The sequence below is a fragment of the Geospiza fortis genome, unplaced genomic scaffold (assembly GCF_000277835.1).
Source record: "Geospiza fortis unplaced genomic scaffold, GeoFor_1.0 scaffold4, whole genome shotgun sequence".
Lineage (NCBI taxonomy): Eukaryota > Metazoa > Chordata > Aves > Passeriformes > Thraupidae > Geospiza > Geospiza fortis.
This window is the reverse complement of record NW_005054475.1, coordinates 745,661-758,887: the sequence shown is the minus strand read 5'-3', so window position 1 is coordinate 758,887 and position 13,227 is coordinate 745,661. Positions and strand designations below refer to the sequence as shown.

Sequence of the window (13,227 nt, the reverse complement as noted above, 5' to 3'; positions counted from 1 at the left end):
AGGCACCCACAGCAGGGCAGGAAAACACCACAGATTATTTCCCACACTGGTTTTTTGTGCTGGAAATGTCACCCACAACAGTTTGGGTTTTTTCCTTTTAATTTCTGAATTCCACTAAAATAACTTTGAGGAAAGCAGAAGAATTGGGGGAAGCTCTTGGGGCAGGGGGAGAAATCAGTGTTAGAGCAGCTGTTTTGGGAGGAGGAAGGAAAAAAGGAGCTCAACATCCACCAGCATTCCTTGTTGGGCACAGAATTCCCTGTCATGTGCCCCAGGTATTGTGGGCTGCTCAGATATTGTTTCAAGTGTTTTCTTGTCTGGCACTTGAAGTCCTCCAAAATCCAGGGAATAAGGAGACAGAGGTGGAGATGGGAAATCTGGAGGCATTCACCTGGAGAAGAGAAGGCTCCAGGGTGACCTCAGAGCCCCTTGCAGTGCCTGAAGGGGCTCCAGGAGAGCTGGAGAGGGACTGGAGACAAGTGCCAAGTGCTGGTGTCACCTGGGAATTTCCAGCTGTGAACACCTCGCTTGGTGCTTGGACATCCACCCACACTTCCTTGGTGTTGTGGTTTTGTGTCCCACAGCCCCTGTGGGATTCCCACAGGGGAGAATTAGGGAGCTGTGGATTTAAACTGGGGGAAAACAAACCCCAGTCCTCCAAAGGGGCTCCTGCCCTGCTGGGGCTGCAGAGGAGAGAATGCACACACAGCTCCTGGGCTCTGCAGAGCTCGCTCTGCCCCAGGCCATGGATTCCTGCAACCCTGGGAGCTCTGCCCTGTCCCAGTGCCCCAGGGAATCCATCCCTGTCCTGTCCCAGTGCCCCAGGGAATCCATCCCTGCCCTGTCCCAGTGCCCCACAGAGCCCATCCCTGCCCTGTGCCCAGTGCCCATCCCTGCCCTGTCCCAGTGCCCCACAGAGCCCATCCCTGCCCTGTCCTGTCCCCCGTGCCCATCCTGGAGCCCATCCCTGCCCTGTCCCCAGTGCCCATCCCGGGGCCGTGGCGGTGCTCCCCAAGAGCGGCTCTGTAGGAATGTTGTGGCTCTATGGGAATGTTGTGGCTCTGTAGGAATGTTGTGGCTCTATGGGAATGTTGTGGCTCTGTGGGAATGCGTGGCGGGGCTGGGTCCCACGGGAAGATCCCCCGAGGAGATGTTCCTGCACGCTGTCATGGCTGAGATGGGATCAGCTGAAACTGGAGGCCGGGCCCGGGGAGCGCTCTGGTTCCTGCTTTTCCAAAGAGATGAGTCAGCCCCGGTGGGATCCCTCTGCTCTTCCTTCGGGTGTCCCCAACTGGGGGTGGCACCGCCTGCCTGGGAAGGGAGAGCCTGGAGGGGGCAGAGCTTTGAAATGCTGGGATGTAAATAAGGCAGGAGAGGGCTTTTTAAAAGAAAAACCGAAAGAGTTGACATTGATTGATCACCGCTCATTGTGTGCGCCGGCTAATTGCTGTGGAGGAGTTCCCACACCTGCCCCACAGACTCCAGAGCTCTGGGATGAGACCCTGGCTCTTCCCCAAGGCCAGGGCTTGCTCAGGGAGCTTCCCTCACACTCCATGTGTGCCCTGGTTCAGCATCTTCTCTAAGGAGCCCTGGGCAGGGAATGGGAGCACAATGTCTCGGGCACAACTTCATCCCTTCCTGAGAGGCTTTTCCAGGAGAAAACACCCTTTTGTTGTTGTTGTTGTTGTTGCTGTTTGTTCCTACCTGTTTTCATCCGGGTTTTCTGGCTCCCAGGCACGAGATGACATCAGAGCTGGATAATTCCCCTCCAGCCCGAGCTGCTTCATCTGGGAGTAAATATTTAGCCTTCAAAGAAATAATTGGCTTGGGTTTCTTTCGTCTCAGAGACGGAGGAGGGAGATAATTACTTCAGAAAACCCTAATTTTTGAGGTTTCAAAGTATTTTTTTTGCTTAGATCTGAAACAATGGCTTTGACGTGTGACTGATGGGGCTGGAGCAGCACAAGAGAGTCGGTGCCTGGCTCTTCTGGAGAGCTTTTGGTGGGGTTGGAAGCTCTGGAAAGGAGGGTGGCAGGCAGCAGGATCTCTCTTTTGGGAAGGTGCCTCCCAGCTCTTCCCCCTGGAGCTCTCCTGGCCATTGTGGAGCTGCTCCCACCCTTCCCGTCCCACGCAGGATGTGCTGGAGCAGGAGCAGGATAATTTGCAGCCCCACGTGTGGGATGCTGCAGTGCTGTCCCAGGGTGGGTGGTCCCTGGCAGGCAGGGGCCTTTTCCATGTGGTGGGGGTGCTTTCCTTGCCCTCACTTGCACAGTTAGCCTGGGCAGTTGTTGGAGTTTGAGCCCATCTGTGCTCAGGGCATCCTGGTGGAGGGCTGGGGGTGGTTTGTGCTGGAATCTGTTTATCCAGCTGGAGGCCAGGGTGAGGCCCCACTCCTGAGAGTCCAGCTGGTGGAGCACGCTGGTCTCAGTGGTGAGAGTCCCTGATGCTCCCCAAAAATGGGCTGAACAGTCAGGAGAGAAACCAAACCCCATTTGAAACTGAGAGTTGCAGGACATTCAGTACCTGGAGGGGCTCCAAGAATGCTGGAGATGGACTTTGGACAAGGGCCTGGAATGCCAGAGGGCAGGGTCAGATGGGATTTTGGGAAGGAATTGTTCCCTGTGAGGGGGATGAGGCCCTGGCACAGGCTGGAAGTGTCCAAGGCCAGGCTGGACAGGGCTTGGAGCACCCTGGGACAGTAGGAGGTGCCCTTGCCCATGGTGGGGCTGGGACTGGATGGGCTTTAAGGGCCCTTCCAACCCAGAGCATTCCATGATGCCATGACTTCATGCCATGGGAGCTGCAGGGGGTTGTGCTGAGGCCTTTGCTGATGCCTGGATTGGATCTGCTGCCCTGCTGGCAGAGAGGGTTTGTGCTGCTCCCATGCAGGTCCTGGAGAGCTCCCACCCTCCCTGTGCAGGGGAAGCTGCTGGAGGCTCCCAGAGGAGCCCCAGGTGCTTTGGAACCATCTGAGCCTCCTGTCCACACATCCTGCAGGGACACCTCACAGGCAGAATGGGGAGTGTCCCCAGGCAGGCTCCTGCTGCCCTGCTGGGCTGCTCCAGGCTGTGTCCCTGCAGGCTTTGTCCCTCCTGGGCTCCTTGGTTCCAGTTCCTCAGCGTCCTGCACTTGGCCTCTCTTGGCCAGAACCACACCAGAAAAAGCCTTTTTGAATTAGGGAGGAAAGGCCAGGAGCTCTGCTCTCCCAGGGGCTCATGGCACAGAGAGAGAAAGCTTTTCCCTTTAAAACTGAGCCTGTTGTGTTTATAAACCCAGGGATGCTGCTGGAATGACCATGGTTTTGCAGGGAAAGGCATTGCTGTAGGACATGCACATCCTTCTCTCAGCTCTGTTTTATCATCCCCCCTGTGCTCCCACCTGGGCAGGCAGGAGGGCTGGAGGGGCCCTGGCCCTCCTGTCCCTGTGTGTTTTCCCTCTGCCAGGCCGAGATATCCCTCTCTGATCCCACAGGGGTTCAGGAGCCCTGGGGCTCCGTTTTTCCTCCGTTTTTCCTGTTGCTGGGAGGAGGCTCCTGCTGCTGCTGCTGCTCCTGCTGCTGCTGCCCTGGGCCACCCTGCCCTGGCACGGGCACCTCCCCAGGACCTCTCTCCTGCTGTTCCTGTCCCTGCAGTCACACTGGGGAGATGGGAAAGCTTCTCATCTTCCTCAGGGTTTGGGGATCAAACCAGGCTCGGAGGCAGAGCTCCTCCATGAGGCTTTGATCCCCTCTGCCCTGAGTGTCAGTCCATGGCTGATCTCCCTCCTGCTCCAGCCTGGAGTTTGTGCCTAAACCCCCTGGGTGGCCTTAGCAGGACGCAGTAAAACCCCTCTGCCAGCGGCTCCTCGTGGCTCAGCTCTTCCCCCAGCCCCCTGCATGCCGTGCCGGGAGTGGGAGGATCAGTTTCCCTTTGTGACTGAGGGGAAGGTGCCTTTGATGGTGTTGTGTCAACAAAAGCAACAGCCCGAAGGAGGCAGGAGAGGCTCGGCAGAGACTCCTGGTGTCAGATGTGGTCCTGGTGGAGAAACCTCCCCGTCGCTCCTGGAGCAGAGAGGTTTGGCCTTGACAAAGCTGTGCAAAAACCTTGCCCCGAGCTAAAAAGCCCAGCCTTGTTTTCATCTGCCCCTTCTAGAAAACAGCAGCGAGTTTTCAAAACAATTTTCCAAACAGTCGCTGGAGTTTCACGGTGCTGAATTCCTCAGTTGGGGTCTCCTCAGCTATGGGAGTTTTGTGGAGCTGAAGGAGATGCAGGGAAGGATTGAGTGGGCTTCCCAAGGAGGGGGGTGGTGCTGGATCCCACAGGATCCCACAGGATCTCACAGAATCTCACAGGATCCCACAGGATCCAGCTGTGCACAGCCACAAACCAGAGCCACACTGGCCCTCGAGGAATGAATCCCACTGGGACAGGAGCAGGGCTGTCCAAGGGCTGGAAGGAATCTGAGGAATAATCAGAGGTATGGGAATAGTGGGGAGCTCCTCATGTGTGGATTTAAACCCTCTGTGACTGCAGATTGTGCAGCTCATTCAGTTCAGGGTCATCAGCTGTGTCCAGTCCTGGGCCCCTCAGTTCTGGAGGGTCTGGAGCATGTCCAGGGAGGGGAACACAGCTGGGGAAGGGGCTGGAGCCCCAGGAGCAGCTGAGGGAGCAGAAAAGGGGCTCAGCCTTTTCTGAGAAAAGGAGGCTCAGGGGGCCCTTGTGGCTCTGCACAACTCCTGACAGGAGGGGACAGCCAGGGGGGTCGGGCTGTGCTATCAGGGAACAGGGACAGCAGGAGAGGGAACGGCCTCAGGCTGGGCCAGGGAGGCTCAGGTTGGACATGAGCAGGAATTTCTGCATGGAAAGGGTGCTCAGGCCTTGGCAGGGGCTGCCCAGGGAGGTTTGGAGTTCCCATCCCTGGAGGGGTCCAAGGAAGGCCTGGAGGTGGCACTCACTGGGCTGGGGACAAGGAGAGCATTGGGCACAGGTTGGACTCAAAGGTCCTGGGGGCTTTTCCCACCTCAAGGATTTTGGGATTCTTTTTCCTGCAGGGCAGTAACTGAGGTGCTCTGCCCTGACCCCACACTGCAGTTCTGTTCTCCTTGCAGTCACTTCCCTCACAGGGGATCCCTGCCTTGCTTTGGGCATTGAAACCCCCCAAAATCCTGACCTGACCAAAACTCTGTGTGCAGAGTACCCTTGGTGTCCCCCTGACTCTGAGCTCCCCGTGTGACTGAGGGCAACGCTCAGTTCTATGAAAGGCTCAGGATCACCTTGAGCCGCCCCAGCCATGTGTCCCTGTTGCCTCCCAGGAGCCTGGGGCATCCAGGAGCTGATTCCTGGCAAGGAACAACCTCTCTAATTGTGGCTGAGTGCCTGAGCCTCCAAAGTGGAGCAGGTTAATGGGCTGGATGGAAATCCCTCGTGCTGTGAGCAGTCTTGGTGAGCCTGGAAGAGAGGAAAGCTTTTTCCAGCTCTTTTCCTCATCTGTGTGGTTTTCTCCTCATTGCCCTTTGAGTTTGGTGGCAGTAGGGCCCATTCCTGTCTCTGCAGAACTGAAACATTCCATGTTATCATCCAAAAATCCATGGCTTTCCCAGCACCACCCAAAGGCTCTTGGAGCCCTCAAACTCAGAGTGACTTGGCACCTTTGGAAGCTCAGCTTTAATTCTGTGAGCCTCCTGCCTGCAGCTTCCTTATCCTGCCCCTGATTTCCTCCTTTTCACGCACCCAGCTTCCTCCTGATCACACCCCTCATTTCTTCCTTATCCCACCCCTCATTTCTGCCCTTCTGGAACAGAACCAGGACTTTCCAAGCTCTGTCCCCTGCCCTTTGTGGCAGAGGCTGTCCCAGCACAGATTGCTTGGAATTGCTTTCTTCAGTTTAAACATATTGATTGTTCTCCTCCTTTTTTGGACTCCCACTTTTACAAGGAGGTGAGTGACCACTCCTGCCAAGCCTTTGACAAACAAACTCTCCAGCAGCATCCCTGGATGTAGAGTTTGGACTTCATTCCTGTCCCTGCAGAGGGTGGACTGGCAGCTCTGGGGTGGGAGCAGGGCTGTTCCCAGCCCCTGGGTCCATCTGACGTTCATTTGTTCCTCTCTTTGCCTGGCTGGTTTTGCAGAACGTCTCTAATGGAATTTGTGGTGTTCAATATGAAATATCTCAAGGGCAAGAGATGAAAAATCAACCCAAATCAAGTGAGGGTTTTGTCAGTGTTTTTTTTACTGTGTCAGCTGCCGCCCATTTGGGAAGGTGCTGCTGGTTTCCAGGAGATTAATCCATGGTTTAGGTTTACAGCACACACCTCCCCTCCCTTTGATTTGCCAGGCTCTGTCCTCCTCCAGCTCGTGCCATTGCTGGCTGTGTTTAACCTCTGCAAGGTTTTTGTTGTCTGGATCCAAACCACATTCCAGTGGCATCCATCCTTGGACGGCCACCCTGCCGTGCCTGGCACGGAGCAGTCCCAGGGACCGCGGGTACAAAACCCACGAGCAAACTGAGCGAGTGGTGAGCTGTGTGCAGGGATTGATCCCACAGCTGCAAACTGAGCGAGTGGTGAGCTGTGTGCAGGGATTGATCCCACGGGGGCCATCCCTGAACCAGGCAGGAAAAGCCAAAAGATCCCTGTCTGGGATCCCTCCCTGCCTTGGGATCTGCTCCCTGCAAATCAAGGCAAGTGCTTGGAGAGCCCGGCAGGGTCAGTGGGATGGGCAATGGGTGAGGATCACCCATCACCACCAGGGGAAAACATCCCTGTGCCTCTCGCTCCCGAATCCCACATCTGAAATGTGGGATTCTCACATTCCTCCCTCCCCCCTCCCCACCCTACCTGGCTGCATCCTGCCCCTCTGCCCAGCTGGCAGCGCCTTATCCTTATCAATGCCGTGTTCCCACGGCTTTTCCAGCGCTCCCGGTATCCGCCAAGGTCACCGAGGCACGGGGAGGGGGCAGAGGCAGCTCAGCAATTCCGCTGAGGTGTGCCTGGGCCTCCAGGAATGCGGTGCCCGAGGCAGCCGGGAATGGCTTTGAAGGAGCCATGGATTACCGGCCCAGGGAGGTGGGAATGTGCCCAGGGAGGTGGGAATGTGCCCAGGGAGGTGGGGATGTGCCCAGGGAGGTGGGGATGTGCCCAGGAGCGGGGCTGGCTCAGTCGGGGCTGGTCCAGGGGTTTTACCCCAGCATCACAAAGTATTTCCCCTCTCCCATTCCCTGCTCTCCGTGCACTGCAGGACTTGGAAGATCAGCCAGGATTTATCTGTGGGCAAAACGTGGGGAAAAGCATTCCCTGCTGTGGGAAAGGGGCTCCTCAGAGCAGGGCCGGGCTGCCCGGGTCAGCAGGGCAGGGAGGCAGTGTCTGGCTGTGGCTGTCCCTCAGGGAATGATCCCTCAGCCCGAGGATGCCCTCCTGCCCTGCCCGGACAGCTCAGCCTGACGTGGCAGAGTCCTGTGGGGAGGGAACAGAGGGAAAGGCTGAGCAGGCTGTGAGAGGAGCAGCTCGAAGGGAGGTGGGTGCTGGAGTGAGGATCTGGATTCCCTCTTCCCTCAGTTCCTCTGGGTTCCTTCCCTCTTCCCTCAGTACAAATTTGGGTTCTCACTTTGTTCTACTGTCAAGGACACCTTCCATTATCCCAGGGTGCTTCAAGCCCTGTCCAGCCTGGCCTTGGACATTTCCAGGGTTGAGCAGGAATCCCTCCTAGTAGTACTAGCAGGTACTACTACTACTACTACTACTAGTACCTGGTACTCCCTCCTCCACCTTGGAAAGCCAGCACCTGGAGAACAATTTGTATTTTAATGATCCCAAAGTGCAGGGCTGTCATCCCTTTAACCTAGGCAGAAGTTAGACTGGATTTTCCAAGAGGGTTTTTTTTTTCTATCAGGATTTTTTTTCCTTTTTCCTGACGTTTGATTTCCCAGCCTTGCAGAGAATTTAATTTCTCGCTTGTCCGAATTTGGTCGGAGCCGAGGAATTTGCAAACTGTGGCTCAGACAAAGCATCTCCAATTTATTTCCTTTTCAGGAAAAAGGCTCAAAACCCCGGAGCCACACACGGGGTTGTTGACACTGCTGGTGTCTCACATCTCATGAATGTGTTGCACCTCAGAGGGAGCCGATCCCTCCTTCCCGAGGCGTGGGAGGCACCCAGGGGTGACGGTTTCCCTGGACACAAATTCCCTGATCGTTTCACACCCAATTATTCCGCTTTCCTGGGTCTCTGACAGGCCTTGCCTCCTGGGCAGGTACCTCCCTGTCCGTTGTGGGGTCAGCGGGATAAACCCCACTCTCCCACGGCTGCACTGTCAGCTGGGAGGGAAGGATCCTCCCGGGAAATTCGGGCAGGCTGTGCTGACATCTATCGGCAAGAGCTCCTTCCAAGGCAGCCCAGCCTTTGCCTTAAGGACTCAGTCCACCGGGATTACGTGTGTAATCCTCGGGATTGAGCAGGCAGCATTCCCGGGGCAGTGTAATCCGCACACAGCACCGTGAACCTTCCAAGCCTCTCGGCATCCCGGTGCTCTGTGTCTGATTTTAATCTTTCCCCAAAGCATCTGCTGTAAAACTCCCTGAGAATGGGGCAGGCACCTGGAACAACGGAGCCCTCCTTCGTGCTTGACTGCTGTCCAAAGGTGGATTTTGGTTCCTGCCATGAAATATTCAGGGAGTTTGGTGCTCAGGGCTGGAATTACTGGAATGAAGGAGAAAAATGCTTCCCTGGCATGGAGGGACCAAAGTTGAGGAACTAATGGGGTGAAAATGGGAGTGAAAGGGGAGACAGCAAGACAGGAGGGGAGTGCAAAGAGCTGCACTGAATTTCCCTTCCTGTGCTGGCAATTTCAGTAGGAAGATGCTGGGGTTTCAGTGAATAACTGTTGTCCTTGCAGCAAATACTGGGAACAGCAAAGCCCTGGCTCTTCCCAGGCTTTTTGCACTTCGTCCCTCTGACTGCATCCAGAAGGGTTGTGGATTCCCTGTCCCCAAAAGTGCCCAAGGCCAGGCTGGACAGAGCAACCTGGTCCAGTGGAATGTGCCCCTACCCATGGCAGGGTGAATGGGATGAGCTTTAAGGTCCCTTCCATCCCAAATCATCCTGGGATTCTCTGGCTGTGCCTACAGGGTGCTCTTTAGAGGACAGTTGAGGTTTGGAGCCCCGTGGGAGCTGTAACCTCACCAAATTACACAGCAGCCATTTCCTGGAACACCAGTCATTTTGGGATTCTCCGAGGCTGGGGCGCCTCCCTTGTGCTGCGGGAAACGAGCCGGGAGCGAAAAGTGCGGAGCTCAGCAGGGCTGGACACAGCCCCATGTCCCACCCTGACCTGCCCCTGCCCTGCAGGTACCCCCTCCTCGGGGCTGGGGAGTCCAAGCCAAATTCCCAGCTCTTCCCTTGCCTTCTGCAGGGAACACGAGTGGAGGGAGGTGCTCAGCCCTTTCTGGGAGCGCTGAGCTCTTCAGTTGCGCAGGGGCTGATGCGGGGAGGTGTCAGGCTGTGAAATCACCGGAGAAGTCTGCGGGGCAGCGTCACTTCAGGGGGAACAAAACCACCAGCGTGGAAGCAGGGCGAGGTGGGTGCTGGGGATTCCACCCACGGAGACAGGGAACAGCGGCTTTTGCAAGAGCAGCTCCCCGTGCGGGGCCAAATCCGCCTTTCCCAAAGGACGGCTGCCTTTCCCAAACCTGCCTTTCCCAAAGGATGGTTGCCTTTCCCAAATCTGCCTTTCCCAAATCCGCCTTTCCCAAAGGACGGCTGCCTTTCCCAAATCCGCCTTTCCCAAAGGATGGCTGCCTTTCCCAAATCTGCCTTTCCCAAATCCGCCTTTCCCAAAGGATGGTTGCCTTTCCCAAATCTGCCTTTCCCAAATCCGCCTTTCCCAAAGGATGGTTGCCTTTCCCAAATCTGCCTTTCCCAAATCCGCCTTTCCCAAAGGATGGTTTCCTTTCCCAAATCCACCTTTCCCAAAGGACGGTTGCCCTTCCCAAATCCACCTTTCCCAAAGGACGGCTGCCTTTCTCAAATCCACCTTTCCCAAAGGATGGTTTCCTTTCCCAAATCCGCCTTTCCCAAAGGACAGCTGCCTTTCCCAAATCCACCTTTCCCAAAGGACAGTTGCAGAGGGTGACCTCACCCCTCGGAGCTCCCAGCACCTCGGGGCACTGCTGCCGGGGAGAGGGGCAGGGTGTATCCCTGTAAAGCCTCTCCTGCAGTGCAGCTGCAGGAATTGCGGCAGGAATTGCGGAGATCCCGTCCGGGGCTGTTGGGAGATAAGAGGCCGAGCCCGCGGCGTTCTGGCGCGGTTATCTCGGCATTGTTTGCTCAATGCTGCATGAGGACATTTTTGCCAGGCATTAGCACAGAGTGACTCAGTAAATCCAGTTGCACGGGGTTCAGAGGGCACTGCCTCTCCTTCTTCATGGCTTTATCAGAGCGGCAGCACCTCAGAACGCCGGGGTTAAAAAAATACCCACGGGCACCTTGCAACAGCGTGGAGGTGACTGATCCTCCCCGGGGCCTCTGCCTGCACCTCCCAGGGATTGCGAGAAACCAAACTTGGCTTCCATGCTGGGGTTTGACTGGGCTTGTACCACAGTCCCAAGTCTCTGCAGGGTGGAAATCCCACACTGCGAATTCTGTCTCTATGTCAACATCAGGGGGTCGCTGACCTGCCCCCCAAAAATTGCAGATAAACTCAGGATATTCCCCCCGTTCCTTCCCAAGAGGTTATTTGTGTCTGCAGAGGTTTTGTCTCTCTGCTGAGGAGGCAAATCAGCAGAGATTTGTTTGGTTTTTCCTTAAGACTCCTGCAAGGCTGAATTCCTGTCTGCTTCCCAGCATGGAATTTGGGGGTTTTCTGGAAGGGAACACTAAATTGCCTGTGGTTTTGGTAAGAGAAGATGATACTTCTGTGGCTTTTAGAGGCTCTAAGGTTTAGGCAGGCCTGGTCAGAACTAGTCTAGAACATGTTCGTAATCCCAGTGCTCTTTTTTAGACATTTTGGGATTAAAAACAGGTGAATGTCAAATGCTGGATCAGAGGCAGCTGAGCAGAGTACTCAGTGTTGGGTTTGACTTTGGGAATGAGTGGGTGTGCAACAGGGATGTCTGCTCTTCTCATGGGAGTGCTCCTTTGGCATCTCCCAAATCCAGTGCTAGTGCTGGGATTGCTGGGATGCTCATTCTCTTCTGGCCTCTGGACTGCTGCTCACCAGCTCTTCCTCTTCCCTTTGGGAAACCTGGCAGGGAATCTGCTGACTGCTGTGGAAAAATCCCAGCTGGCCTGGGAAGCAGAGGGATTTTTTGTTTTTTCCTTCTCTGGTTTTGCTTCCGGTTGAAGAGGAAAGATTTGGGGATTTCATGCTGTCACAAAAGTTTGGGATGGAACTCTGTGGGATGGGATGTAGTCAGGGCCATCCCTCAGCTGGGGTGGATGAGGGTTCCAGGCTGGAAAATGGGATTTGAAAATCCAGGTCCAGCCTAAAAGCCAGACTAAAAATCAGCCCCTGGATGTGGCTCTGCTGCTGCCTGAGCATGGAAACACAAAATTTGTGGTGGGCAGGGCTGGATCCAGTTTGGGACAACTCAGAGTGCAAAACAGGCACCATCCTGCCTTGGGAAGAAGTGTCCAAGGCCAGGCTGGACAGGGCTGGGAGCATTCTGGAATAGTGGAAGGTGTCCCTGCCCATGGCAGTGGGTGGAATGGGATGAGCTTCAAGGTCCCTTCCAATCCAAACCATTCCAGGATTCCTGTGAAAGGACAGCCCTGAGCCCTTCCCAAGGGATGGTTCCCTGTACCTCTGGAGTGCAGATTGCAGGTGGCTTTCGAACCTGGGAGCTTAAATTCCTTTGCACCTTGAAATCCATGGGGTGCTGGAGCAGCTCCCTTTAATTTCTCAGCTTTGAGATTGGACACATGGCTGTGGTTATCCAGGTGTTCCGTGGAAACCCGATGGGCCGTGATGATGGGAGGCTCCCTGCAGGATCCACCAGATCCAGCAAAAACAGCTCCTGGCTGCAGCTCCCATCCCATCCTTCTCCAGAATTAAAGCTCCTCAGTACCAGTCCCCTTGACACAACTCTTTCCATGTGTTCCCTTTCCCCTGGATCAGTGCAGATCTGCTCCAGCCCCTCCTGTGGAATATTCCCCAAACCCCATCGATGGACCTGAGCCCATCCTTCCACCTGGGCAATCCCAGCAGATAACCACGGGGTGACCATTGCTGTTCCCCACTCCAGCTGGTTTTTGGAGTCTCTCAGGGCTGCCCCTTCCAGAGGTAAAAGGCTGGTCTGGCACTCTGTGTCCCACGTGCCCTTCAAGCCAGGCTTTTCCTTTGTTCCCGTTAATCTTCGCGTGTGCAGCTCCAGTGGCTTTAGAGGGCTGGATAACTGGGCTTGAAAAACTGCTTATAAGGGCAGATCCAACACAGATAAAACACCCAGAGCTCGTGTCGGGAGCAATCAGAGGCTGGCATTTCTTTTCCAAACATCTCTGGAAGCCAGAGATCTTTGGTTGGTTGGTTTTTGGCTTTGCGAGCCAGGAAAATCCATCAGCTGGGAAAAAAATAGCTCAGCCCAGCTTTTAGCTCCTCATCCCAGCCGAAAGAACAGCGTCAGCTGTGCAGGGATGGAGCCTGCTGTGCTTAGGAGTGAACTGTGCTACACCCTCAGCCTGCTCCAACCTTTATCCCCAGCAAGGATAACCTGGATTTTGGGCTGGGTGGTGTTATGGAGGGATAACCTGGATGGTGTTGTGGAGGAATAACCTGGATTTTGGGCTGGGTGGTGTTATGGAGGGATAACCAGGGTGTTATGGAGGGATAACCTGGGTGGTGTTATGGAGGGATAACCAGGGTGTTATGGAGGGATAACCTGGATGTTGGGCTGGGTGGTGTTCCTGGGTTGGGGAGCTCAGGATTGCAGCAGTTCCCCACTGGGACCAGTGGGACCCAGTGCAGTTCATTAACAAAGTTCTGATGGCTCCTCAGCCTGATCCATGTGCTATTCCAGAGAGGATCCCCTGTGTTCCTGGGAGTCTTTGAAGGGCCGCTCCCGCCTCCCGCATCCTCCAGAGGGCTGGACTTTGAGCAGGTCCTCGGTGCCTTTGATGTCCCCCTGTGCCGGGCTCCTCCGCATGCCTGAGTCCTGAGCTCACAGAGCAGCTGCTGCCTTCCCCTTCCAGCAGCTCCCTCGGGATGTTCCTGCCCTTCCTGAGGATCCAGCACCCAGCAGCTCTCCCCTGCTTTAGGGATA

At 55.6% G+C, this 13,227-nt stretch overlaps 1 protein-coding gene across 1 annotated transcript in view; it reads left to right on the top strand.

The window, feature by feature from the left end:
• The window catches only part of FBXO42 (F-box protein 42), a 31,569-nt gene that overhangs the window by 9,738 nt on the left and 8,604 nt on the right, over window positions 1–13,227 (top strand). The window lies entirely within an intron of this gene.